A 27644-nucleotide genomic window follows, 5' to 3' on the forward strand; every position below is an offset into this window, starting at 1 on the left:
TTTTACTGTGTAGAGTAGCTGGGAGGTAGGAAGATGCAAGAGAGAGAGAAAGGGAGCGAGAGAAAGAGAGGCGGGTGGGAGGGTGTACGCTGGATCACAACTCGATTTACACTCGTCTCTGCACCGGGAAGGAGGACTTCACGCTGTCAAGGAGCGACTCCTTTAAGCAAACTGGCCGTTTGCAGTGTCTCTACTCCTGCTAGCTCACAGCGTCTTTTACTTCGTCTGGTTTGGTCAGCGCTAGCGGTCGTTCACAGCAACGGTCTACACAGCGTTGGGCCCCACACGTGGGCCTGGGGGGCAGGCCCTTTACTGAAGTTTCTGAAATGCGTCCCGAGGACCAGGTGGCACCTGTAAGTCCCACGGAATGACACTCCCCACCAGAGCCCTCCGTTCCTGGTTCTAAAAGCCGTTGCTGTGCCTTTCCTCACAGGGACACCACTGAGGACACCACCAAGGACATAAATGAGCAGAATGACAAGGAGGCCAAGACCCGGAGCCCCGGCTTCTCCAAGACCTCTTGCTCCATTCAAACCTTCCGTCGCGACGTTAGAAGCTGCGCAGATGCGCAAAGACCGCGTAGACAGACGCTGTGCCAGGTGCTTAATCCGGATGACCTTTTGTTTGCTGCGTTCTGCTCTGTGTTGCCTTTTTAACCCTTAATGAGGTTGGCCCTTGCACTGGTTAATTTTCTGTGTCATTTCGATTGGGCTAAGGGATGCCCAGCTGTTTGGAAGAACCTGACTCTGGACGAGTCTGTGAGGGGGTCTCTGGAAGAGGTTAGCGTTGGGATTAGTCGACTGAGTCGAGGGGGGCGCTCCGCAAAGGGTGCTGGCCCCTCCCAGCGCCCGGAGGCACAATCCGCTGAAAAGACCAGAAAGGCAGGCAAGGGGCAGATTCTCTCTCTCTCTGCCTGAGCCGAGATGTCGTCTTCTCCTGCCCTCAGCCACTGGCACTCCTGGTTCTTGGGCTTTTAGACCAGACCACGACTTGCACCATCAGCCTCCTCTCAGGCCTTGGACTAAATTACACTCCTGGCTTTCCTGGGTCTCCAGCTTGCTGGTGGCGTCTTGGTCTCCATAATCGTGTGGTGATTTCTGTAAGTGATCTCCTCCTCTGTGTCTGTCTCTCTATCTATCCCGCTGTCGATCTAACCATATCGGTTCTGTTTCTCTGAGGAAGCCTAACACAGCCCTCTTACTACTACCTGCCTCTCACAAGTGAAGAAACTATGTATTGTGCAGATTCAGTCCCTGAGGCCAGCAAGAAGCCAGCCCCATTCAGGTCCAGGCAGGGCTCTAGAGCCCATGCTCAGAGCCACGAGACCTAACTGCCTCTTCAGAAGGAAGACCTACACACACAGAAAGTGCTAGCACAGCTTCCGGCATCCAGTGGGTGCACTTACGTAAGGCTTTTTGTTTTCTGGGTTGAAAGCTCCCCGGGAGATTGCGAGTCTTCACTGGGTCACGATTTACAGAAGCCTGTCTTGGATTCACGTACTTCCCATCAGTCACTCACGGTCACCCATGGGGTGTATAGCGTGGCCTTAGGAATTGAGGGCTTCACAAAAGTCATGGAAGATACGGTCCTTTGACAGCAGACGGTCCGTCAGGCAAGATCCACAGGAATGAGTGAACAACAATGCAGGCTGGTAAATCATTATGTTTCACAGTAGGTACCAGAGCAAGAGACGCAGTGGGAATCTGGCGAGACGAGATAGCCCTTCTGGAAGGGGACGGGCCCAGACAGGACCTGATAGCGCCTCGGGAAGGAGCAGAGTGGAAAGAGCCTTTGTTCGCTCCTTCTCTGAACACTAAGGGACTAACTGCGTACCAGGTCACTTTGCTGGTCATCCGAGAGCCCGTGTGGCCAAGCAGCTTGTTCTGTTCTGTGGGGACAGCCTGATATTTCTCAAGGGAGCTAGGAGAGCGCTCGAGGGGACCTAGCCCCCTGCGGAGAGTGGGGAGGGCTTCCTGCAGGTGGTGGAGGGTGGCAGCAAGCCAGGGGAGGGGAGGGCAGCAAGGGCTCCGGTCAGGGTCGGTTGAGGGACCGCCTTCCATTGTAATGAAGACATTTTAATAGAGACAACATACAACTGAGAGGTACAGGTCTAACCTGCTCTTTGCAAAGGAGGAACTAGACTAAAGCACACGCCCGCTCCCCAGACAGCTGTGGCCTCATCCCAGCGCCCCACTTCCATCCCCGGCCGATGAAACCAGATCTGCGCTCAGCCTCTCCCCCATCACTGACTCCAAGCTGCTGTGTGTTTTGCAAGCTCCTTGGGATCCCTCCAGTGTCCTCTGACACTGTCCCTCGTAAGCAAAGGACAGGGAACAGGTGGGCAGGTGGCGGTGTGAACCAGCAAGGAGCTTATAGGTGAGGCTTGTCTGGGGCAGAGGCAAGGCGGGAGACCCGCACATCCACTGCCACATTGTGGAAGTTTCTACAGGGCCTTTGTGTCTGTCACGCCTGCTGCGCGGGTGTTCTCAACAGTGCGTCACTGTCTCAAGCCTGTCTTTGGAGCGGCCTCTCGGAACAGGAAAGGCAAGTGGAACCTACATTCCGAGGACAGGGCGGAGTGAGGGGCCCTCGAGGTCCGAGTGCCGGGCGCCGCTCACAGGGGTCGCACCTGCTAGGTGATCTCCCCCGACACGGCAGCAAAGGGACAAATCAGACTTGACAGCAAAGCCTTGAAAAAGAGCATCCTTCCTCCCTTGACCTTTGCCAGGGCATCCACGTCAAGTTTGCTTAAGAGAATGTGGCCAGATCCACAAAGTGGCCTCTCTTTTACCTACAGGGCGAATTTTCAAATGAAGGCAGATTTCAGCTGAAGAAAGCCAGGTAACAGCCCCAGGATATTTGGCAACTCTGGAGACTCATTTTTTTTTTAGCTTTCGTAGGCATCTGAATGTGAGAGGGAAGTGCCGCTCCTGGGAGGGTGACTCTCCCCAGGAGAACCCAGGAGACAGGCAGCACGTCCTCTCCCTGCCACGGGCGCAGCGGCGGGGGTGAGGGGCTGTTTCTGTCCCCTCTCCAATCAGACACGTAGAACTTTTGGGCCACACACACCCTAATCTTCTGCAAACTGTTTTGTTCTAGGACCCCCTCAGCATGGCTGCTGAACTGCAGGTGGAATTCGCGTGGGAGCCTAACCTTCCTGTTCTCGGCCTGTGGAGAAGTGTGTCGCCAAGTTCCAGACAGCGCTGCGGACTTTGAGGACACCGCCTGCTGGTAAGATGAAAACTCATCCTCATCGTCATGTCCTCCGGTGGGCAGAGTGGGCACGAGGGGCAGGGCACGCGCAGTGAGCCTGGTCTTAGAAACGACCAGGTTCGTAGGAGGGCCTGGAAGCTGTTTCTAGAGGGGCAAGGAGAAGCCCCGTGAGGGCAGCTTGCGGCAGGGCGGGCTTCAGACCGAGGCCTCGGGCCCCCGGCCCATGCCCCCACGGACTCGTGCTCCTCACCCATCTTGCGAGCCATCCTGGGTTGACTCGAAGAAGCAACCACACATGAAAACGGAGAACGTCGTTGCCTACGTGTGAGGGACCCAAGAAGAAATGAGAAGAAATTGCACTGTGATCTTCCACTGAAAAAGAAAAAAAAAGAAAGACAGAAAAATCCCCAGGATGGTTTTATCAGTTAAACTTGGCTTCAGAACCCCAGATGAACAATGGCTCCAACAACGTGGGATTTATTTCTTCTTACTTATGAGTCTGGAGGAAGGGAGCCCAGGACTGCGGCAACAGCCGTATCCTTTAGGTCCTCAGGCCCCCACCAGCTCACCTGTTTGCCATCCCTCCCATGTGGCCCTTGCTCTCATGGCCCAAGGTAATGCCTAGGACATCAGGCATCCCAGCCAGGCTGGAGGAAAAAGAAGAAGAAGAACGGGGCCTGAATGTCAACGGTCCCTTATGGAAACATCTGTCGTAGAAACCGCTCCCATCCCGTTAGTCGGAACTCGGCCCCAAGGCCACACTTGGCTGCATGGGAAGCAGGAACCGCGTGCCCAGCTCGAAGTTAGAGGGTCTGTCCTCGTCTGCCATAATAATGCGGGGAAATGGGACGCATATCGATTTGTTCTTTTGAGTTACTACTACCCAGGCCTTTTGCAAAATACAAATCCCAAGAGGAGTCCCCTTATCTGATATGTGATCGTCCAACGAAAGCACCAAATTTCTTTCTTTTGTGGTAAAGACAAGTCATTGTAAAAGGAGGCCGTGGGAAAATCTCAGGCCACAAGGGTTGGAGAAGGCAGCTCTGGAAGGAGCAGGGAGCAGAGGTGGAGGAGGTCTCGAAACGAGAGTGCAGGAAACAGGCCCCTCTAGTCCCACGGCCACAACCGGGCTCTGCCCTGTTGGCAAGGGCTGGTGCCGCTGAGGTTCCGCCCACCACCGTTTTCCACTTCCGGTGCAAACAGTGGGCTCAGTCTCCACCAGGCTTTCTGGGGCTTGTGGGACTTAGACGGCTGTGGCTTTATCTTCGCCTGGGCCCTGGTGACAGAGGGTGCGTGATTTCCCCAGACCTGCACAGCAGCTGCCCTGCCGGCTTTAACGGACGGTAGATCTCAGAGCAGCTCACGTCTAGTAAATAAGGACTCTTTTTTGCAAATCAGTAATTTTTCAATTTCATCAGACTTCCAGAGGGATGGGACGTTACAGTGGACGTTAGAGTGTGTGAAGATCTCCAGACACCGGGACGACATGTGAGTCCAAGGGGCAGCTTCTGGCAGTTTCTCAGACTCTCTAAGCCCCTTTGGTGGCCACAGGGCCTTTACACTTGCTATTCCCTCTGTGTCTGGAATGTTCATCTGTCCCCTCTTGTCCAGATAACCTACTGAGCCTCAGAAGAAGACTTCCTTGATGTCTGGGACTGGGGGAAATGTCTCAGCCACAGGTTTTCCCGGCACCGTGTATCTCTTCTTTGTGCTTTTTTCCACAGCTGTGGCTCTCCACTGACTCATGCATTTATTTATTTAGATGATACTTGCATGAGAACAGGCTTTGTCCACCATGGTATCCTCTGTACGAAGTACACTGATAGGCGTGTAGTACACACTCAGTAAATTTAGCTGAGTTGTGAAATGCACATTTGTCTCTAACCCTATTACAACAGTACAGAATTTCACAATGTGTTGACCACGAACCCTCTGCATCAGATTTATTTGGCGAGGCCCTGGTGACAGGATCCACAAGTGAACAAGCTTCCTCCTCAGTAATTGCTAAGCACCACAACGTTTGAGAAGCCCCCACTGGAGGGTGTGTGAGAAATCTGGGGAGACAGCAGGACGTGGGTGTTATTAAGACCCTCATGCTGGCCACAGGAATGCGCCTCTGGGGAAAGGCTGTTCAATTCAAGAACTATCGCCTCTCTCCGTATGCTCAAATTCAGAGAAGAACCCTACAAGACAACTTTGCTCTTGGACAGCCCAGAGTGTGTGTGGAGACGGCTGTTCGTTAGCTTCCACCGTCACGGTTAGGTGGAAATAAAACAACGTGTGCTCGCCGTAGCACCTGGGCACAGAGGGCTTTTAAGAATCGCACAAAGACCTGACTGCTGGTGCACTCGGTATGTTCCTCCCTCCCTGGCCCTCGATCTCTAGGTGGCGTGACTTTCAGAGTCAGGAACTGAGTCCTCCGTGCAGCTGGGTCTGATTTCAAGACCCCGAACGTAATACGATATGTATTCAGCTACTAAAGATCTCCAGGCCTGCAAGCTGATACACTTAAACTCTTGTCTTCTTTAAAAAAACCAAAAATCTGGGAGCCTAATACTGTGCCCCGAAGTTGACCGTGCAGCCGGCCGGCCCGCCACGCTCACTGAGATCCAGATGGGCAGCCCCACCGGGGACGGGAAGCCGTCCACGCAGGAGTTCCTCCTAGGGCATCGTAGCTCTTTCCCGCCGGTGCAGCTGCTCTTTGTGCCTCCCAGACTTCCTCTTTCTCTTTTAAGATTTCTTCTCCTCCTTCCCTACTTGAGGGCAGGCTCGTATCTTTTTTGAGGATCATAGATTCTTTACCTTCCAAGAATTTTTTTTTTCTTCCGTTGCCTCAGGACTCGCGTCCTCTTTTTAATATCTCCCCAAGATCTTGGATGACGACTGTCATTTCTCTTAAGAAAAGAAACCATTCTACTGTCTCACCAAATATCTAACTACATATGTACAATGTAATGTATTTGTTACACAACATATATGTTTATTAGATTTTTTTTTTAATTTAAAGTAATTTCTGCACCCAACATGGGGCTCGAACTCACAACCTTGAGATCAAGAGTCACACGCTCGACGGGCGGAGCCAGCCGGACGCCCCCAGCTCCTGTACATCAGTAGCTCTGCTGACAAACCTAGCAAATGGACAAATGAAAACCCGGCACAAAAGGATGATGCCGGAATGGAGATCGTGAATAAAGATGAAAAGTTCAAACCATAAGACATAAGGCAAAAATTACTGTCCCAGAGAGGGTCCCCAGTGTCGGAGCTGGAGGACAGCCAGGAAGAAGGTGCTGCATCTGCTTTACCAGCTCTGGGGAGCAGGGGCAAAGTCGTAGCTCGAATTCTCCACTGTTCCCAGCGGCAGTGCCCGGCTCACAGAGGTTTCAAGAAATACTTATGGAGAAAAGTGACTTGAGGAAGGGTCTCCAGTGTGAACCAGGGTCTCCAGTGTGAACCTGCTACTTTTAACGGGATGTTGGTGTTCCAGTGAACCCAGCAAAGTGCAGTGTGGCCCGGCAGGACCCCGGCAGGCCCCGGATGTGGACAGCGGGCTGTGGCCACTGGTCAGGAAAACTGTCTCCTCCCGCGGCCCATGACGCTCCTGTCTCAGCCCTCGGGAACACTTGAAGCTTCCCAGTACCTTCACGGATCCATCCAGGTTGTGGTGAATGAAAAAGGAATACTTTGCTGACAAAATATGGGGTATTTCTGCTAAAAGGCCCTTTGTAGTGTTAGCCAAAGACACTCCCCTGTGGTCCGATGGAAAGTGCTTGGGTTGTGGCGACGCGGCCAGCTGGCACTTCCTTAACTGGGGGAGACTCCCCCTTCTCACCCTGAAAATGGGAATGACACTGTGTGGGAATTCGAGATAGTTACTGTTCAAGGCTTAGAACATCATAGAAATTCCAAAAGTGATGGCTTTCCACACTCACGTGTCAACAGCGCAGGAGCTGGGGTTTTCTGTCCAGCGCCTGACACAAAACCAGCACTTAGTAAGGTCTGTTGCATCAAGGGCACATCTGGTCACTCACCACATCGCTAGTGGAAATGCGTCTCTGTCTTCTGATCTGCTCAGACGGGCAGACGGTGCGTGGTGTTCCAGCAGCAGCAGCTTCGGGACTTTGGGTCGGTGCTTGTGACAGTTGTGTGCTGGCTGGGCGACCCGAGGGACAGCAGGCTGACACTGAGCGGCCCCCTCATGTCCTCTCCCAACCAGCAGCATCAGCGCCGCTCGGGACCCCGTGAGACGTGTAAAGTCGCAGGCCCCGCGGCAGCCCCGCCGAGTCAGCAGTTCGGGGGGGCAGCCGGTCATCCGTGGGAGCCACTCCTTCGCTGATCCTGATGTGTGCCCAGGGCTGGGGACCAAGACCATGGGGATGCGTACAGCCGTCCTGTGTTGTGACTGCAGATGCCCTGAGCCCTGAGCCCCCGGTGCCTAAGAACCAACGACGCGTGCCTGGAAGCGTGAAGCCGCTGCAGAGTGTGGGACGCGCCGCTCGGCCTCCCGTGAAGCACCCGTGAAGCTCATCCCACAGGCTGCGCCCCTGGTGTTTTGCTCACGGCCTCTGCTGTGGGTGCATGTTGGGTCCCCTCCTCCCCAAATCATGGGTTGAAGCCCTGCCCCCCACCCTGTGTGCTGGGATTCGGTGCCAGGGCCTCGGGGGACACGATAAGGCCAGAAGAGCCACTCGGCCCGCGGAGACATGGCTGGACCAGCCTGGAGGAACCCCTGGCCTGCTCCTGCCCCGCTCCCAGCCGGCGCCGGCCCTGAGCTCCAACGCCTGCTTCCAGGACGGTGAGCGGAGAAATGGCTGTTGTTGGAGCCATTTCCACCTGCTGCGGCCGAGGGGCCCCGGGCGGCCTGGAGCGCGGGAAGCTCTGTCTGCGCCGTCTGTCCGTCCTTGTGTTGGGGAAGCCTCCCGCGAAGCCGCTGTCAGAGACCCAACCGTGACGGGGCTCGGGCAGGAGCCTGCATTTGTCTCTCCTGCCGCCGGCAGGGGTGCAGTGGGGCCGGCGACGCGGGTCTGTCCGCAGCGCGCAGGGTCCGGGACCTGCTCTCCCGACGTGCCCGTGCGGCTTCTCTCCGGGCTGTCCCCGGCCTGACTCGGGCCGGGTCCTCCTGCGGGGAGGAAACCCAGGATGGGGGTTTGACTTCAAGACGATGTTGCCAGATTTACACATTTCACTTCTTTTTGTGCTGGTTACCCGCGTTCTCATGGCCAGCTGCGGGGGGTGCTGCGGGGCGGTGCGAGTTCACCGATGGCCGCGGGGCCTGTCGCGAAGGAGCAGGGACGAGTGAGCCCTGGGAGAGGCGCCCTGGCTTCTCCTGGGCCAGCTGCCGCACCAGCGCCGGCCCAGGATTCCCAGATCTGTCTTTAGACGAAAACCCCCCTTCTCCTGGGTTAGCTTGAGTGAGAAACTCCTATTTGTTACCCGAGGCTGCGGATCAGAGCGGGGCCCCTTAAGTCCCTCAGACCTTAGCGAAGGCTGACATGAAGGTAAGGTGACAGGTGGGGGGCTCGAAGCGAGCCCCACACACCGACGCAGGGGAGGGTGCGCGGTGGTGACCGCAGGACGGCCGTGAGTTGGGGTGAGGAGACCGGCCCACGGACGGCTCTGAGCCCAGGCAAGCCCGGGGAATGTACCACGCGGGAGCCTTCGGTCTCTTTCCACGTCCCTGCGGGCGGCACCTGGGCCGTCAGGAGCCCCACACCCCGCGCCCCTTCCCTCCGAGGGCCGTTTGGCCGTGCACAGGCACTCGTGGCTCCCTGAGGTTTAGGGACTTCTCATTGCGTGGGACTCTGCAGCAGGGGACTCTGTAGCAGGGGAGTTTTCAGCCCGTTTGACTGTTAGCCCTGGTTTGTTAGGGGTTTTTGTTACTCGAGCCGGGTGCTGGTTTGCATAGTCGCCTCTCCGTACCCTCATTTCAGGGTAGCAGCCTGGGGAAAGTAATGCCTTTTAGTTTTCTTCCTGTGGTTTTCACCTCTCACTTAGCCTGGCGGATGGCTCTATGAGCTCAGGGTCCCGCTTCCTGGAAGAATGGGTAGAACTCTTGGGTCTCTCCTCTGTCAACCCGGTTTCCTTCTCCAGCTTTTAAGGCAACAGTTCCAACCTGCGCTTTAATGCCTGGGGCAAATAAACACCAGGATTGCCCAGGGCTGTGTCCAGTGTGGGCTTGCAATCCGCGGAGGGGTCGGAGGAGCCCCTCCGTGAGAGTTCACACACATGAAGTTGAACATAGGTCAGCATTAATCAGCTCAACGCCTGTCTTCCCCACCCTGGGTTTCTTGGCTCTGCCTCTGGGTGATTTGCCGTGCCGTCCTTCCGTGGGCCGTGTGTCCCAGTGAAGTAAGGGGACCACGACAGCCATGACCTTCTGTTCACCGTAGGGTCTGCGGAAGGGATGGAAAGCGGAGGTGTGGGGGTGGGCTCCGTGTGCCAGGAACGGCTAGATGCTTGTAATCCCCGAAGAAACTGGAGAAGAATGAATATTTCAACCTATGAGAAAATGGAGGCGTCAGAGAGACAGTGACTTTCTCAGAGCACTGGTCACTAACAAGGGGTGGAGGCAGAATCCGAGTGAGGTTTGTCTGTTGTTTTCGATCCTGTGCTCAGAATTAGCTTCAGCCCATTGACGAGAAGAGTCTTCCGTTAAGAGCTGTACGCTGGCAACAGAGAAGGAAGGAGCCCCCTTTAATCACGTCCTGTATGGGGGCAGAGAGAGAAGAAGAGGGGGAACCACTGAGAATGGGCTCAGGGATTTATCTGGAGGCGGAATGTTCTGCCATAACCTTATTCTCTGACTCTGGGAGAATCCACTGTCTTCCCTGTGACTTAGTTTAACGACCAGATTGAAAAACAACAAAACAGAAAAACCCACAAAAAACACAATGCTCCCAATCTTTGAAGGGCTCAGTGAAAATCTAGGTGAATGACCATATAAAAATCTTAGCAGGTAGGAACACACACAGACACATATACATAAACATAAATATAAATGATAGATTTTAAATACCCCACTTGAAGACCTTCTATCCAGAGCAAATTCAGTTTTGTTTTGCTGTTGCCCTAGACTTAAGTTTCTTAAAGGTAGGCGCCAGGTCTTTGTCAAGGAATCCTCAAATGTTGGAACTGGAAGGGATGTTAGACATCGTAAAGATAATCTCTCTCTGTTTCCCTGACATGGCCTGACGTCTTGTCTTGTATACAGCAGGGGCTTATTAAATAGCAGCTGAATAAACGGTGGCTGTCTTTCATAGGCTTTGCAATCCGACCTCCCTCTACAGCCCCGTGAGTGAGGTCTCAGGAAGCCCCGCGCCTCTGGTCCCACTATCCAGTCATAACTTGCTCCAGTAGGAATTTTGGTGTTTTTATGAGCTTTTCCCTGCTCCTGAAATGACCTTTACTACAGCTTAGCTTTAGCTCAGAAGATAAATTCCGTGTGTCCGAGCAGTTTGTGGGAACCACTCTGCCTTCTCTAACTGAGTGAGACCCACAGTGACGGCAAAAGCAGCCTTTGGCAACGCGGCAAAGCTTCCACCTTCCCCGAGGTCCAGGGCTGGCTCCGTGCGATGCAGCCTTGGCACTCACGCGGGGATAATGGCTGCTGTTCCCCCTTGAAGTTCCCAGTAATTTATACACAAGTGGCCCAGCGTTTTCAATTTGCAGTGGGCCCTGTAAGCTATGCAGCTCCTCTGCTTGGCTCTCTGGGTGCACCTGCGCATTTTCTCTTGGCCCTGAAGTTCCCCACGGCCCCTGCCCAAAGGTGGGACCACCGCGTGCCCCATCATGGGGGAATCTGAAACATCTGCCTGGCCTTTGGAATAAACGAGCCAATGCATTATTCAGAGCCGGCGGCTCTCTCCACGCGTACGGCCAAACTAGTGGGACGGAACGAACGTGTGTTCATCGTTGACGGGTGCCAGCCATGGGGCTACAGGTCCGCCTGCTTCCTTCTTTAAACCCACACCTCGAACCCATGAGGTAAGTGCTGTTGCTCGAACCCTACAGATGGGAGTCCTGCGGCTCAGGGAAGGTGGGAAGGGGCAGGGCTCGGCCGCTGAATTCTTTGACTGGTTTGACTGGAAAGCCCGTTCCGATTTCCTTGCCTTTGCTCATCTGAGGCCTGGAACGCGCGCCTGGAGGTCACAGCATTGCCTGCAACGAACAGCGACCCTTTCCTGCGGCTTCCACTCCTTACCTTTGCAGCGGGACCTTTCGCCGCTGTTTGGTTAGCAGTAGCAGTTAGGGTACGCTACTGTCCCGTATCAGGCTTTGAGCCGTAGAGTGACTTTCCCGGGACCATCCAGGAAAGCAGGACTGCCGTGCCTCACTGCCGCACGGATGGGGGCGGGGGTGGAGGCAGAAAGCAGACCCTGGGCCTGGAGTCCCAGCCGGCGCTGACGGCATGCGGCTTACTCAATAGCACTGTCCGCTCGCGCGTAACAGAAGCTGCAGCCACTTCTCCTCTCTTTTCCACAAATCTCCACACCTGCTGTGTGCCAGGTCCTGTACTAGGCCTCGCAGAGGCCGAAATGCAGAAGGCACAGCTCCTGCTTTCTAGAAGGCCATGGACTGGCCGGAATGTGCACTCTTCACCCCGACACTTTGCTAGCCATGGGTCTGAGGTAGCGGAGTCAGGAGTGAGCGCAGATTCCGGAAACGGATGGCGGGTCATTTCTGAAGGTCACTGGAATTCTTCCTTGCCTGAACCTTGCTGCAGATCAGCGTCCTTTGTTGGGTGGCGCGCCTCTCCCTGTCGGCGGCGGCGTGAAGAGCGACTCCCGCGGGAACCGCGTGATCCTCTGCTCCAGCAGATGGAAGCGTGACTGTTCGGGATGGACATGGAGAGCCGCTGAGTTACAGACAAGCTCTTCTCTCGGTCCCCACCCCTACCTGGTTGCGCTGCTTTGAGAAATCATTGGCTGTCTAACAGCCTCAAGACGCCAGCGGGCGAGGAGGCCAGAATTCTGCCCAGCAAACGCAGCCGTGGGGCGCAGTGTTCTGTGAGCGTCTCCATGGTGACAGTGTAGCAGCTCACATTTATAGACCCTCTATCTCCAAGGAGCTCAAAGCACCTTCCAGACATATTATCTTCTTTTATGAGAGGGAGGGAGGGAGCGAGGACGAGCGAGAAGAAGGAGCAGGAGGAGGAGATGGGGGGAGGGAGGAGGAGCGTAGGAGCCAGAGAGGCCGGAGGAGGGGCCGAAGGACACGGCGGGCTCTGATGCGCGTTCACAGACGGCACTGAATGGGGAAGTCAGTGACCCAGGGTGGCATGGTAAGCCAGTGACAGGTGCTAGACTGGACCGAGCTGGAGGCTCTTAGAACCCCTGGAACCCTTGCTGCCGGCCTTGGGCAGATGTTAGGGCCGCGCGGCCGACTGCCTGTGGTCTAGCTCTGTTCAGTGTCGTCTGGGTGATCAGATAACTCCGGGGACGTCAAAGGCAGCTTGGCTCGACCATTGTTGACATGAAACACAGGGGCAATTCTTCTATTCTACGGAGATGTGAAGATAACATTCATGCAGCCACCAGACCATCCCACACGGCATTGGCGGGAGCGAGAGGCTGCGATGTCCTGATAACCTCGGACGAACGTCGCACACACATGCAGAGGGTCTGCCCACGCTGATGGAAACGGTTCTTTAAACCCATTGCATGGTGTCCCGGGGATCTTTGGAGGGAGCACTTCTCAATCCTTTCCCCCGAGAGGCACAGCTGTTCCATTAGACACGAGAGGCGGGGTAGAGCTATTTGAAGGCTGCAGCCGATGAAACTGAAAATGGGTTCTGTAAATTCCAGACCTGCCGTTCTCCTTATAAAGCACTTTGTTTGGGTAAGCCACGGCCTCTGTCGCGGCGTAAATCAGGCGGGTTGCAGGGGCTCAAGCCGTCATCCCGAGCCTCTTCTGTTCTCGTTCTAATTCCGTCAGAATTCGCCACACATGGTCCCTGCGTTTTACGCTCCCAGACCTTCTGACCCAGACACTCCCAACCTCCTCACTCCTCATTTGGTCTTTAGAAAATAGGATCTATTTTCTCTTTTAAAAAGATAACTGATCTGCAGAAGATTCAGCCGAAGCTTGGCTGCGGAGAGATAAGGTCCGTCCCCCGCGGGTCTTCAGGGCCCTTCACGAGCCATCACGCCCGTTTCTGCAGCCCAGAACCTCAGCCTTCTGCAAAAGTCGGGCTGCTTATTTGCTTACAGCCTGGATCAGGTTTCAGGGGCCCTTGGGTGAAAGGGTTGGTAGTTCGGTAATTCCAGTGTTTAAGCCTCAGGAAAGTTTAAAATATTTGATATATGAATAGGCTTCCGATCCCCAAAGCAAAAAGAACTTAAAAATGAAGAAGAAAGAAGTGTTTTGCTGGGAACCTCTTGGTGTCCAACACCAGGGTAGGCATTTTGCGTGCACCTGTGCACACCGGGTCTGCCCCCCCCCCCCCGGGAATGAGCGGGATGGCCCTCCGACTCACCAGGGATAAGCTTCTGTGCCATGAATTTCTTTCTATTCTCCCAAGAGTCAGGAGCTCCCTCTTACCTACTGGCTTCTCCAGGAGGGGAGGGATCGGGATCTGTTCGCTCCTTGGCTGGGCCCCTAGCTTTGTGCTGGTCTGCCTCCTATATGCAAATGAGCCAACGTGCTTGGCTCCGCCCGCCCTCCCTCCGTCTTCACACCTTCTTGGCTTACCTGTGCCTCCTCCGGAAGGGTCCTCCGCCGCAGGTCCCGACGGGCCCCTTGCTTGTTCCTGGGCAGCGTTTCTCCTTCCCACCCCAGCACTTACGGCATTTGCTTGTGTTCACATGAGTTTCTAGGTAGCTGTCTTTTGTCTAGCTGTCTTTTAGGCACAGAAAACATTATTCAAAGGTTTGCTTTTTGGATTAAAAATTCATAATCCCCTTATTAAAGCTGAAATTAGAAAAACACTTGTTTTAGTTCAGCTTACAGACGGAATTATTTTCTTAGTCTGGCCGAGCATGGGCCCTTGCATAAAGTGAGTTAATTACTTCCAAATATATTAAGCCATAATTAAAAATTTTATTCACACTCACACATGCACGAACGTGCATATAAAACACATGCATGCACATATGTATTTGAATTAACAAACGAAGCTTTCTAGAGTACGTCGATGCTTACACATATATAGGCCCTCAAATTTATAAATACAAGGTCCAAGAGTTCTCTTACACCTTCCAATAAACTTAGTAAGAATTCCACTTAAAATCGTAAAAACTCCACATTAATTACTCAGTCAGGTTTTAAATTGGCATTACAAGGCTCCCACTCTGATTGGCCCAGTTCCCTCAAAACTTAAGACCCCAAACGGCAAACACGCACAATTTATAATCATTGATGTAAAATTAGAAAGCCTATGGTTCGGCCTCTGAGATCTTTTTGTAGTTAGCGCTCAGTCCCCCTGGTGGGAAGAAACACATCCAATCCAGGGAGACATCCGCCGCACGGCTCACCGATGGGGTGCTGGCCAAGATGGGGGCCAGCTGGGGACCGGGATTGGGTACAAAGTCACAGACTTTCACGCTAACGAGGCGACTCTCCCAAGTCCCCTGCCGTTTGGTCGAAGTCTTTGTTCCCTCAAGGAAGTCTGCGGCTCCTGTTCTTGGAGACCGCTTGACTGGACCTTGCCTTTCCTTGACGCCTTAAAATTTGTAAATATGTTTGCAAGTAGCTCACCCTTGATGGCACGTTGAGGTCTGTGAGATTCATCTGCTTGCTAATAGCACATTTGATCTCGACAGGGTTCTCCGTTCTTCAGAGTCTCTGCATCACGGCGCAGTCAGGGTCATCTCTTGGGTAGCCTGTTGCATTTCATTTGGTCACGACTCCTGAGGTGGTTCTGCTCCTTGCATCCCCCATCAGGCTGTGGGCGGTCCGTGTAGGACAGGACACACTGTTTTGTTCTGAGCTGTGAGCCCAAAAGCCAGCACACTGCTTGGCACAGGGCAGACATGGCTGTCACTTGGCCGTTGAGTCGCAGGCGGGTGTCGCAGGCAGGCGGGGACACACCTGTACCTGAACAAGTTGCATTTATTGCCAGTTGCACAGAAAGAGCTCGTGCACTGTGGGCGACTGCAGGGTGCTTGGGCCAGAAGGTGCTAGAAAGCACTTAGGAAGCACTTGGGTTTGCCCTTGTCAGCTGCTTTGGGGCAGAGCTCAAAGCAGCAGACTTTGCTCTGAATCGGTTGCTGGCAGGAAGTGGAGATAATGCTATGCTGGGGAGGCTCCCTGGAACGAAGCTGAAGACGCAATCAGTGGAGAAACAGCAGTCATTCCTGTTCGTCCAGAGAGGGGTGTAGCTCACTGGGGGGCTGGGACAATGCTCACATTCTGGTTGGTTCAGACATGGCCCCAGAACCCTCTTGTTTGGGCCTTGCTCCATCAGAGTCACCGAGAGCTCTGCCGTCATGTGAAATTGTTTCTGTTCGGTGGAACGCCAGGACCTCGCCATGAGTGATGGGCCAGACCGTAGCAACACCAGGACATAGCTGTGGTCCGGGCTGGCTCCAGTGTGGACCCCAGCGGAGCCTCCAGAAGGCCCAGGGTCCCGTCCCCACTGCCCCTCCCTCACATTCTCTGGGCCCCCAATCCTGGTTCCTCCTCCTCACCTCACCGTCTCTGACTTAATGGTACCTCTCCATGGAGCCACGCTCTATCCTTGGAGTCTGGAGAGCAGACAGGAGGTGCTCGTGGTGGAAGACCTGTTGCCCAGCGAGCATTCCCTCTCCTCACATGGGCTCGGGCCCCCCAGCACCGGCATAGCCTCCTCTAGCCCAGACTTTCCATCCTGGCTGTCGGAGTTCAGCAAAGCTGGCACAGACCAGGCTCTCGGCCCCCTGCTGTTTACTTGCCAAAAATATTTCTGCAACCAGAATTCAATTTGGAAAATGTTATACAAATAGCGTATCTTGGGAGAATATTTTAATTTCCCTGATCAAAGCATGGTGTGCTAGTCTTCTGGATAACAGCTCCTAACGCTTTGTAGACGGAGAGCCGGGCTGGCTCATCCCAGTCTGTGACATTCTCCCAGTCCCTTAATTAATATCTTTAAAACCGGTGAGGGTCTCAAACATACCACACCTGGAGTGCAGAGAAATACTTGGGGTCCTGACTCAGGAATCTTGTTAATTCCCCAAGGCCTTTGACTGAGGGGAAAGAGAAGTTGAGAGTTGAGTTGTGGGTTCTCTAATGGGTCCGTCCCGCTATTCCACTCCCAGTAGCCACGCAGATACACTTTGATAAAGGTAATTTTTAAAAAAGATCTTATTTATCTATTTGACAGACAGATCACAAGCAGGCAGAGAGGCAGGCAGAGAGAAGGGGAAGCAGGCTCCCCGCGGAGCAGAGAGCCTGATGCAGGACTCGATCCCAGGACCCTGAGATGACCCAAGCCGAAGGCAGAGGCTTTAACCCCCTGAGCCACCCAGGCACCCCTGATAAAGGTAATTTTTAAACAACTGCTTACATGTTTCGAAGACAAGAAGGCCACATAAGTGATACACATGTATATCATATGTATGATACATACATATATGTATATCTTCTTTCTCATATAACTGATATTGTGATTGTATTAGTGATAATGGTGACCTTCCTTTGCAAATGCTTATTAAACCTACAGAATGAAGAAGGCTTTGATTACTCCTTGGTGTTCAGTATCTTTAACCAACTAACCCAACCAACTAACCAATGCCTTTACTTAGAAGAACAGTGAAATGAACAAGTGAATTGCTAGACATGGAAAATAGGATAATATTTATTGGTTTATTTATTGTTGGTGGACATTGGCCTCTTTATAGACGTGAGTTTTCACTTTTATGAACATGTCGAGGGCAAAGTACAGAATCCAAGTGTGCAGTAGGGTCCTTACGTAGTGGAACATTCACTGCTCTGAGAGTTGAGACACCTGAATTCCAGTATCGTGTTAGTTGTGGAATGTTGCCCTTAAGCAAACAGGAAACCAAAACATCTGGATGTCAGTTTTTGTAAAATGAGAGCAATTACACTAACTGATTCAGTGGGTTACTGACAGCTTCAATATTCTAGATTTTACAGGTACAATTGTATTTATTTAGTCAATTATTTAATATGGGAGGCTTGCAAGAAATAGTACTTCTATAATTCATGCACGCTGCTACCAGGTGAAGGTGTCTGGTGTATGGGTCATGTGCTCCCAATTGCAGGCTTAGGCCACACCTGTGTTGTATCTGAAAATGCCATATCTGTATTATATCTGAAACATATGTTATATGTTCACCTTTTGCCTCCTTGAAAACAAATATTTGTTTAAACATTAAGCTTATCCATTATCACATACTTGCTGGCCAGAGTCATGATCTGTTCATGATTGATTTTATCTATTGCCTGTAAGTGCTTCTTGGCCTGGCAGCTTGGGCTGGGCTCCTGGTGGATATAATATCGCACATATCTGTGCCACTAAGATTATGAAAAAAAAATCATTCAACCAGAAAAAAATAATTTCCCCATTTCTCCTCTGGATGGAGGTACTTTGCACAAGGATTCTAGATATTTGGGCTCTGTGCTCAGCAGGGAATCTGCTTTCTCCTCTCCCTCTGCCCCTCCCCCTGCTCATGCCCTTTCTCTCTCTCTCTCAAATAAATAAATAAACCTCTAAAAAATATCCCTAGATGTTAACAACTTAATTATATGTCCACTAGAAATGTAAACATTATAGCAAGAATTTTTGATAAGGAAATTTTAGGTAGTTTTCTTAGTGATGAGTTTTACTTTAAAAACCTGCCTAGGAAGTGAAAAATGTTAACAATATCCTATATGAAAATACTTGTTTATTTTTATTATTGTGTAGTCCATGTTAGATAAAAACATAAGTTCACAAGGGGTTTCAGTAGTGTAAAAGGTTTCAGGAGAGAAGACCCTTCGTTTGGTTTCAGTGCCCAAAGCTAGTTTAATCTTGTGACCTTCAGTAGCAAGATCACAGCCACAACATGTGGCCACCGGAGACAAAGGAGGATGTTGGGAAACCTTCCGAGGACAGTGTCTGGCACTAAAAGCTCCATTAGCACCGAAGCCTGCCTTAGGCACACAGATCTTCTGTATTGACTTTGGCATGTGTCTACCTTGTCATGCCAATAAAGTTAAGTGAAGTTGAAAATTGATTGATAACAGCCTAGTTCTCTGCTGCCTCTCCTCTCATGTGGGTTGCCGTTTGGCTTAGCTGAATGTGGCAGAACCCGTTCTTCCTCCTCGCGGGGCCGAGGACCCGGGCCGCCCCTTCCCCTGGGAGAGGCAGGAGATCGCTCTTCCTGACTCCGTGCATGTGCAGGCGCCTGGCGTCTGTTTAAAGGAAATTAAACTTCTGTTTGCAGAGTGCATTCAGTGGTGCTCTGTCTACCGATGCGTGTGTGCCTCGTTACCCTGTTTAGGCAGAAAAAAAAAAAAAAAAAACATGACTCTAGATAAAATAGTCACAGCAGCATGAGAAATGTTCCGAAGCTCACGGGACTTCCTTCTGACCTTGTGTTGCTTGGAGGTCCCAGGTCAGGTGTGCCCAAGGGAACAGTGGACCGAAGGAGGCTGGAGGGGCCAGAATGCCGCGAGGACTAAACCCACAGGGACGCGGCAGGGGAAGGGATGGGCTCCTTAGAAACTGCAGGCTCTTTGATCTGCAGAGCCCCGGAATGTCTTCTAGCAGAACCTCATGTTGTAGGCAGACAGGCACGGTCCCCGAAAGGGTAGGTGCGTGCCCAGGATCCCGTGGCTAACGAAGCGACAAAGCTGACTTGGAAATCAGGTTTCCTGACTGCGAGGCTGGTAGTGTTTCCATCCCGCCGCACGGTCTGCTGTGCTTAGGGGAACCGCTGGTGCTTTGGGAAGCAGAGGATCCTAACCAGAGTCTCACTACTGAGTTTGGATATGACTTTGGGCAAGTTACCCAGTCGCTCTTTCTTTAGGTGGGGACAGTGCCAGGCTGAGGTGACCCATCCCTACAGCAGGAGCATTCTGGAGATGGGTGCACTTGAGACGTTTTACCCACGTGTTGCCAGGAATGTTCTGTGGTCAATGCTTATTCACGTGGGCCTGCTTCTTTGTTTTTCTCTACCTGGAGATCGCGGTCTTTCCCGATCAGAGCACGTTAGAGGCTAACACTGACGGCTTATGGGCCCAAGTTTCACTTATTCCAGAAGCCAGCTGAAATCTATCAGCATGTGAATTCTGCCCTTTCAGGCGGTCCCCAGAATGGCTGAGGAAGTGGTCGCACCCTGCCCGCCGGGGAAGCAGAAACACAGCCCACCCCTAGGGCTCTCTTGAAATGATTGAGATGAACCGTTGGACCAGGATATGACAAAAGGGTAAGTAATGATTTGGGTGGTTTCTGCTTTAAGCAATTCTGAAAGTTAAAATCATATGAACTTCTAAGACAGAAACATGAGGCAATAGTTACTCACATGATTAAGTGCTTCTTTATGCTTTCAGATTTTTCTTCCATTAGCATAACGGAGAATGCAGCTTGATTTGTACACATCTATCGCATAAAGTAACACCCACCAAGCTCGCTTAGAACCTCCTAGTTATCACAGACGTACTATTGTCTCACCCTGCCTGTCTTCCCCCATTATTAAGTCATTTTAAAGATTTTGAAAAAAATATATATATGTTTCTTCTGTTAAAGGCACATTTAACTGTTATGAAAAAATTGTTGTTTACCTCCATAGTTCCCCCACCCAGAGGTAAGTACCTTAATTGAACTCTCTGTAATAATACTGCTACCTAACACTAAAATCACTCTAGCATTCTATTAGTATACTAATTATGCTATTTTTTGCACATTTCCTCCAACCTGGTTTTTTCTGCTAGCGTGTTGTGAACAGCTTTCCATGCTGATAAATATTAATTTGCAACATTTTTATAATGGCTACTGTTCATACACATTTATTTCGTTAATAGGCTAAGTGGTAAGTGCTCCTGATTTTTATCTATTGTAGGTGATAATGTGGCTCAATATACGCCTTTTTTAAATTTTTAATTTTTTATAAACATTTAATGCATTATTAGCCCCAGGGGTACAGGTCTGTGAATCGCCAGGTTTCCACACTTCACAGCACTCACCACAGCACGTGCCCTCCCCAATGTCCATAACCCCGCCCCCCTCTCCCTGTCAATACACATCTTTAAGACAACATCTTTGTTCATGTCCTTTATTATGGAGGCAGATTTCTGAAGTGGAATTGCTCAGACAGAGGGTTCTTACTTTAAGGCTCTTGATATACATCTTCAAACTGCCCTGAAGAAAAGTGGTACCCCTATCTGTGAGTTATTTTTTTCCCTTGCACTCCAGTAACCATGCCCATTTAATATATATATATATATATTTCAGAGAGAGAGCGCAACGGCATGGGGCTAGGGAGGGCCAGAGGGAGAGGGAAAGAGAGAATCTCAAGCAGACTCCTCAGTGAGCACAGAGCCCCACGCAGGGCTGGATCCCTGAGATCATGACCCCAGCCAAAATCAAGAGTTGGATTCTCAACCGACTGAGCCAGCCAGGCGCCCCATGCCCGTTATTTTTGAAGACATTATTTTTAGAGGAGTTTTCGGTTCGTAGCACAAGTAAGAGGAAAGTACAGAGATTCCTGTACGCTCTCTGCCCCCAGGCATGCCCATCTCCCTGCAGAGTGCTAGGTGTGTTACAGCCGCTGAAACTGTACTGACACATCACAGCCGCTCCCAGTCCCTAGCTTTCCTTGGGGTGCACTGTGGCATCTGTGGGTTCTGTGGGTTTGGACAGGTAGATAATGGCATGTCTCCATCATGTAGTATCAGACAGCGTGTTCTCACTGCCCTGAAGTCCTGTGCTGTGCCTGTTAATCTCTTCTCTCACCTCCATTCCTCCACCAACTCCTGGATCTCTTCACTGTCTCTGGAGTTTCTCCTTTTCCAGAATGTCATATAATTGAAATCACACAGTAGGAGGCCTTTTCAGACTGGCTTCTTTCACTTAGTAATGTACATTTGTGGTTTTTGTATGTCTCTTCTTGGCTTAATAGTTCATTTCTTTTTAGCGCTGAATACTGTTCCATTGTCTGGACGCCTCACTGTTTTTTTGTCCATTTGCCTACCAGAGGGCATCTGGGTTTGCTTCCAAGTGCTGGCCATTACGGAGAAAGCTGCTGTCAAGTCTGTGCGTGCAGGGTTTTGTGTGGATGTAAGTTTTCAGTTCCTTTGGGTAAATACCAAGGAGCTCCACTGCCAGGTCATGTGATAAGAATAAGTTTAAGTACAAGTATACTTAAATAGGTATAAGTCAAGCTGTCTTCTGCAGGAGCTGTGCTACTTCGATTCCCAGCTGCAGTGAATGGGAGTGTCTGTTGCTTCACGTCCTTTACAGCTCTCGGTGTGGTCAGTGTTCTGGAATTTCGCCACTCTGATAGGTGTGTAGTGACACCTGATTGTTATTTTACTCTGTATTTCCATGATGACAGACAACATGACATATATTTTCATAGGCCTATTTTCTGGTGAGGTGTCTGTTAAGGTCTTGGCCCATTGTTTTATTTGGGTTGTTTGGGGTTTTGTTGTTGTTGAGTTTTAAAAGTTCTTTGTATATTTTGTATAATAATTCTTTGTCACATGTGTCTTTTGCAAATATTTTCTCTCAGTCTGTGGCTTGTCATCTCATTCCTTGACAGTATCTTTTGAAGAGCAGACATTTTTCATTTGAATGCAGCTCAGCTTGTCAGCTTTTACTTTCATGGGTTGTGCCTTTGGTGCTGTATCTAAAAAGTCATCTCTATGCCCTGCGCCATCTTAGGTCTTCTCCTACATGGTTTTCTAGGAGCTTGATAGTTTGCTGGTTTCCATGTAAGTCTCTGATCTAATCTGAGTTAATTTTTGGGAAGGGTGTAAGATCTGTGTCTGGATTTGTTGTTTTGCATATGAATGTTCGGTTCCAGTACTGTGTGTTAAAAAGACTGTCCTTGCTCAAATTGCTTTGTCTTTGCTTTTTTGTCAAAGACCAGTTGACTGTTACTGTGTGTGCCTATTTCTACCCTGTCCAATTAACAGATCTATTTTCTCTTCTTTTATTAATATCACATTGTCTTGATTATTATAATATATTAGGAATTGAAGGCATCCCATAGCATTATGGGAATCCGAATTCCTTTTTTTCCTTCAACATTGTGCTGGCTATTATGAGCTTTTTGATATAAACTTTAGAATCATTGTCAATGTCTGCAAAATAGCTTGCTGGGATTTTGAGATTGCATCGGATCTACAGACGAAGCTAGGAAGAATTGATATTTTGACAATATTGATTTCAACTGTTTCATTCTTCTTTCATTACTGTCATCAAAGTTTTGTGGATTTCCTCATACACATCTCATACACATTTTTTAAGAGTCAGACCTAAGTATTTCATTTTGGAGGGTGGTAATGCAAATGGTATTGTGGTGGTGGTGTTTTTTTTTTACCTTTGCCTCAGGAGATATATAAAGACAAAATGTCTTTATGACAAATGTCAAAGCAATTGTTGCTTGTTCTCTCTTCAAGGAGTTTGATGGTTTTAGGTCTCACATTTAGGTCTTTAATCCATTTTGAGTCTATTTTTGTGTGTGGTGAAAGAAAGTGCTCCAATTTCATTGTGTTGCATGTGGCTGTCCAAGTTTCCCAGTGCCATTTGTTGAAGGGACTGTCTTTTTCCCACTGTGTATTAATTCTTCCTTTCTCAGAAATTAATTGGCCATATATTTGTAGGTTTATTTCTGGGTTTTCTAATCTGTTCCCTTGATCTATGTTTCTATTTTTATGCCAGCACCATACTATTTTGATTATTACCACTTTGTCATATAGTTTGAAATCTGGAATTGTATTACCTCTAGTTCTGTTTTTCTTTTTCAAGATTGGTTAACTCTTCAAGTTCCTCTGTGGAGCCATGCTAATTTTAGGATTGTTTGTTCTAGTTTTGTGGAAAATGCTATTGGTATCTTTATGGGGATCATATTAAAACTGTAGATTGCCTTGAGTAGTATAGACATTTTAATAATATTTGTTCTTCCAGTCCATGTGCATGGAGTATCTTTTCATTTCTTTGCATTGTCTTGAATTTCTTTCATCAGTGTTTTATAGTTTGCAGAGTAAAGACTTTCGCCTCTTCAGTTAAGTTTGTTCCTAGATACGTTTTTGCTCTTGATGCAGTTGTAAATGGGATTGTTTTTCTTAATTTCTCTCTCTCTTGCTTCGTTATTAGGGTATGGGACTGCAAAAGATTTCTGTACATTGATTTTGTACCCTGCGGCTTTACTGAATTCATTTATCTGTTCTAGAATTTTTTTGGTGGAGTCTGTAGGGTTTTCTACATATAGTATCATGTCATCTGCAAATAGTGAGAGTTTTACTTTTTCCTTACTTATTTGGATGCCTTTATTTCTTTATTTTGTCTAATCACTGTGTCTAGGACTTCTAGTACTATGTTGAATAAAAGTGTGAAAATGTATATCCTTGTCTTGTTCCTGAATTTAGGGGAAAATGGTATCGTGTTTTTTATTTCAAATTTCACTTTTTCTTTGCTGGTATATAGGAAAGTGATTGACCTTCATGTATTAATCTTGTGTCCTATGATCTTGCTATAATCACTTTTTGGTTTCCATTTTTGTTTTTGTTGTTGTCATTGGTGCATTTGGATTGTCTACGTAGATGGCTGTGTTGTCTGCCAACAAAGACCAGTTTACTTCTTCCGTCCAAATCCGTACACCTGCCATTTCCTTTCCTTGTCTTCTTGCCTTAGACAGTACTTTCGGTTCCATATCAAATGCATTCTTTTTCCTACTAGCAGTTTATTGAGATATAATTGACATAGAATTCACTCATTGTAAGTGAACAGTTCAACTGTTTTAAGTAAATCTGTAGTTATGCAACCACCACCACCATCCAGTTTTAGAGCATTTCTATCTCCCCACATTTCCCTTGGAATCTTTGGAAGTTTGCTTTTCTTATTGAGGTATCATCGAATGCAGTGAAATGGCTACACTCTAGGTATACCTACGATCAGTCGATTTTGCATATCAAGAGGCAGAGCATTTCAGTCATCCCAGAAATCTTCCTTGGGCCCTTTCCCAGTCAACTTTCTTTAACCACTGCCCCCACCAAAAGCAAATACTGATTTGATTTTCATCACTGTCGATTCTAGAATGTCATATAAATGAAGTATAATATTTTTGAAACTTACCCAGGTTGTTTCAGATATCTGTAGTTTTTTACCTTTTTATTGCTGAGTACTTTCCCAATGTTTTCTATCACAGCTTGTTAGTTCATTCTCGTGTTCATGAACATCTGGCTTGTTTCCAGTCTTTGCTTATCTGCAAAGCTGCTGTGGACATTCTTATACAAGGCTTTTTTTGTAGACAAATATATTTCTTTTTCCTGGTTAAATAGCTAGGAGGAGAATTGCTAGGTCATAGAGTAGATGTTCATTTTAACTTCCTATGAAACTGCTAAAATGTTTTCTGAAATGGTCGTACCAAATTACACACTTGTCAGAGTCCTGCTGATTCCAATTCCTTTTCAGTATTTGTTACTTTAAATCTTTTAAACTTTAGGCATTCTACTGTGTGTTTGGTGGGATATCATTGTGGCTTTAAATTATCTTTAAAAATGATACCACATTTAGGGCACCTGAGTGGCACAGTCTGTTAAGCATCTGACTCTTGGTTTCAGCTCAGGGCATGATCTCAGGGTCTTTAAATCAAGCCCTGCATTGGGCTCTGAGCCCAACATAGAGTCTGCTTAAGACTCCTCCCTTCTCTCTCCTCCAACCTACCTCCCATGCATTCTCTTTCTCAAATAAATAAATATTTTTAAAAATGACTTCCAGTAACTTGATTACCAGGGAGGTTGACTAATTTTTATGCTTGTTGGCCATTAGATTTACCCAATTCTCTTCCTAAGTGCAAATTTCCATGAAAGCCTAGCGCCCATGAAATAGTAAGAAACGTCAGAAAACACTGGTCTCTTTTAAGATCAATGTCTAATTTGCAGATTATCTCTAGACTTCAAACACATGGCCCAGTCCTGGCTTTTAATGTTGAATTATCTCTTTCAAATTCATTTCACATTCAATAAGGAAGGGACACAAGTTTAACTATCCTTTTAAAGTTTTTTTTTTTAATTTTTATTTTATTACCTAACAAATGAGGCTAAGTAGATGAAGTGTTATGGGACCAGTTATGTAACTAGTACGTGGGGCATAATGTTTAAACCTTTTGTTGAATGATAGAATAAATGAATAAACGAAAGATCCAGAATCTGGGGCTCCTTCTGCTTCTGCTACAGCTTCTCTTGTTTCCATTTGTGCTAGGTTGTCTTTCTAGTTTTTCCCTGATGGGGTTTCGGTAAGTGGTGGTAATGTGGCCTTAGAACATAGCATACCTGGGGTCAAGAGCAGTTGGAGGAAGTCGGAGTTACTGTTGTTGTAAGTGGTCCTAAAGCCTTTTTGGGAAGAGTCATAGACTAGAACACAATGCACAAGACAGAAAAATCCTGGTTGTGGCCCCACAGCACAAGGCTGACTGGGGAGAGAGCGAGCCAGTCACAGGAACAGTAAGAGCTCTGGTCCGTGGTCCAGACAGTGCTCACAGGAGGAGTCATTAAAGCCAGCGGGGAATACTTTGTGCAATTGGGGCCCTAGAAGAATCTAGGACTGAACTAAAAGGATTGCAGAAGACTAAGAAAATACAGATGGGCAAAAGGAAAAAACTGAACAGGAGCAGAAAGGATCCAAACAGATGCAGCAGCGCAGGACAAGCACAGGAGTGGACGGCACGAGCAAATGCCTGAGTGGGAGCTAAGTGCGCTGTCCGCGAGGCAGTGCAGCAGGGATGGGGCAGAAGGTGCACATCCTGGAGAAAGGCAAGCACCAGGCTGGCGGGGAAGTGTGGGCCACCTTATAAAGGACGACAGTTAGATGCCAGGCTATACAGCTGGAGGTTTTTATGTAGCTCGTTAGGGACCTTTGCGGCTTCTCCAGAGGGGAGCAGTAAGATGAAAACCTCTGTGCTGGGATTAGTTTGGTGATTTTTCAGGCTGTGTGGGAAATAGGAGAGACTACAGTTGAGGAGATTCTATGATAACCTCTCAGAAATGCTTTCTCTGAAATGGGAAGAATTTCTCCACCTTCCAAAGATTAAAATCAAGATGTTCAAATATTCTTCTTCACATTAAATGCTTGTACCTCCTGAGCACAGCCTTCTCCCAAGTTTTGCCTTCCTTGAAGATGACAGGTTATACAGAATTCAGACTTCATAGGACAATCAAGTTGTTGTTTCCTAATTGAGCACATACTTCGCAGATGTCTCGCAAAGCATGGCCAAGAGCTGGTGTGGAGCTTCTGTAACAGGTCCTAGGTCCAGCAGCTAGCATTTCTGCAGGGGTTTTTAACACTTTTACAAAGTGTTTGTAGTCCATCACCTCAGGGGGCTCCAGAACATAATTTTATTGATGAGAAAACTGATTTTGTGCAAGGTAGATAATTTTGCCGATGTCACAGAGTTAGAAAAAGGTAAAGCCAGGACACTGTTTTAAGAGAACAGCTAAATTTATCAGAATTGAACATAGCACATTTCTGGAATCTGATTTAATAGGAAACATGGTTTAATTTTAAAATATCAAACGCAAAGGATCTCTGATGAATGCAACTTTTGGAAGAAGCAAGTTTCCCTGGAACACTCATTGAAGTCTGATCTTTCTTCCTTTGGCCGTTATATTGCTGGTGGTGTTTCTTTCTGATAATAGCTAAAATACTACCACCAGCAGCACAACCACTTTTTTTTTTTCTGATCATGTTACAAATGCCACCACTTCTAGTTGTATTAGTGGCTCATCATAGATCCCACCGTGAATATAATAATACCAACATTCCTGGAGGGCTCATGTGTGAGACACTGTGCTGAAAACATTGCCTGTCTCACCTCATTTGTTTCCTTCCCAGACCCTGGAAGGAAGGCACTACCATGATGGTTATCTCCATTTTACAAAATGAGAAAACTGAGGCATCGTCAGAGAGGCCAAGAGCCTTTGCAAGTTCATTCAGCTAAGAGGTGGGGGAGCCAGCAATCCAGGCCAGGTTTGTCCTGCTGGAGAATCTTAACCATTGAGGAATAAGATGAAGACATTCTCTGGTCTCGTATCCCAGGAAGATTCTGGACAGCCTGTCAAGAGCCAGTGGTTCTTAAGAACTTTCCTGTCTGGTGAGTGACAAGGCCTGAGCAGCTCCGCCAGCAGCCAGTCCCTGGGAGAGAGCTGGCATTTTACTCAGCCTGTTCTGTCTGTTTTCTGTCCCCTTCTCTTTGCCAATATAAATTAGTGCCAATGAAAGAATCACAGGATTGTGGAAGACATGCCAATAAATCTGCTATAGGAAAGTATCCTTAATAGTAATACTCTGT

The 27644-nt window shown here is 49.0% G+C and overlaps 1 long non-coding RNA gene across 2 annotated transcripts; it reads left to right on the forward strand.

Annotated features, from left to right (window-relative positions):
• The first annotated feature begins 1406 nt into the window (after nucleotides 1-1406).
• LOC101671038 lies at nucleotides 1407-27623 on the forward strand. 2 transcript variants are annotated; one of them, XR_006608877.1, is made up of 4 exons: nucleotides 1407-1651; nucleotides 3100-3231; nucleotides 19435-19559; nucleotides 27188-27623. It is a non-coding gene; the product is annotated as an uncharacterized LOC101671038 (long non-coding RNA). The 2 variants fall into 2 exon arrangements; XR_006608878.1 differs by lacking the exons at nucleotides 1407-1651; nucleotides 3100-3231 and adding an exon at nucleotides 16631-16670.
• The last annotated feature ends 21 nt before the right edge of the window (nucleotides 27624-27644 follow it).

Source organism: Mustela putorius, unplaced genomic scaffold (genome assembly GCF_011764305.1).
Source record: "Mustela putorius furo isolate JIRA1106 unplaced genomic scaffold, ASM1176430v1.1 tig00001451_pilon_pilon_pilon, whole genome shotgun sequence".
In the NCBI taxonomy this organism is placed as follows: Eukaryota; Metazoa; Chordata; class Mammalia; order Carnivora; family Mustelidae; genus Mustela; species Mustela putorius.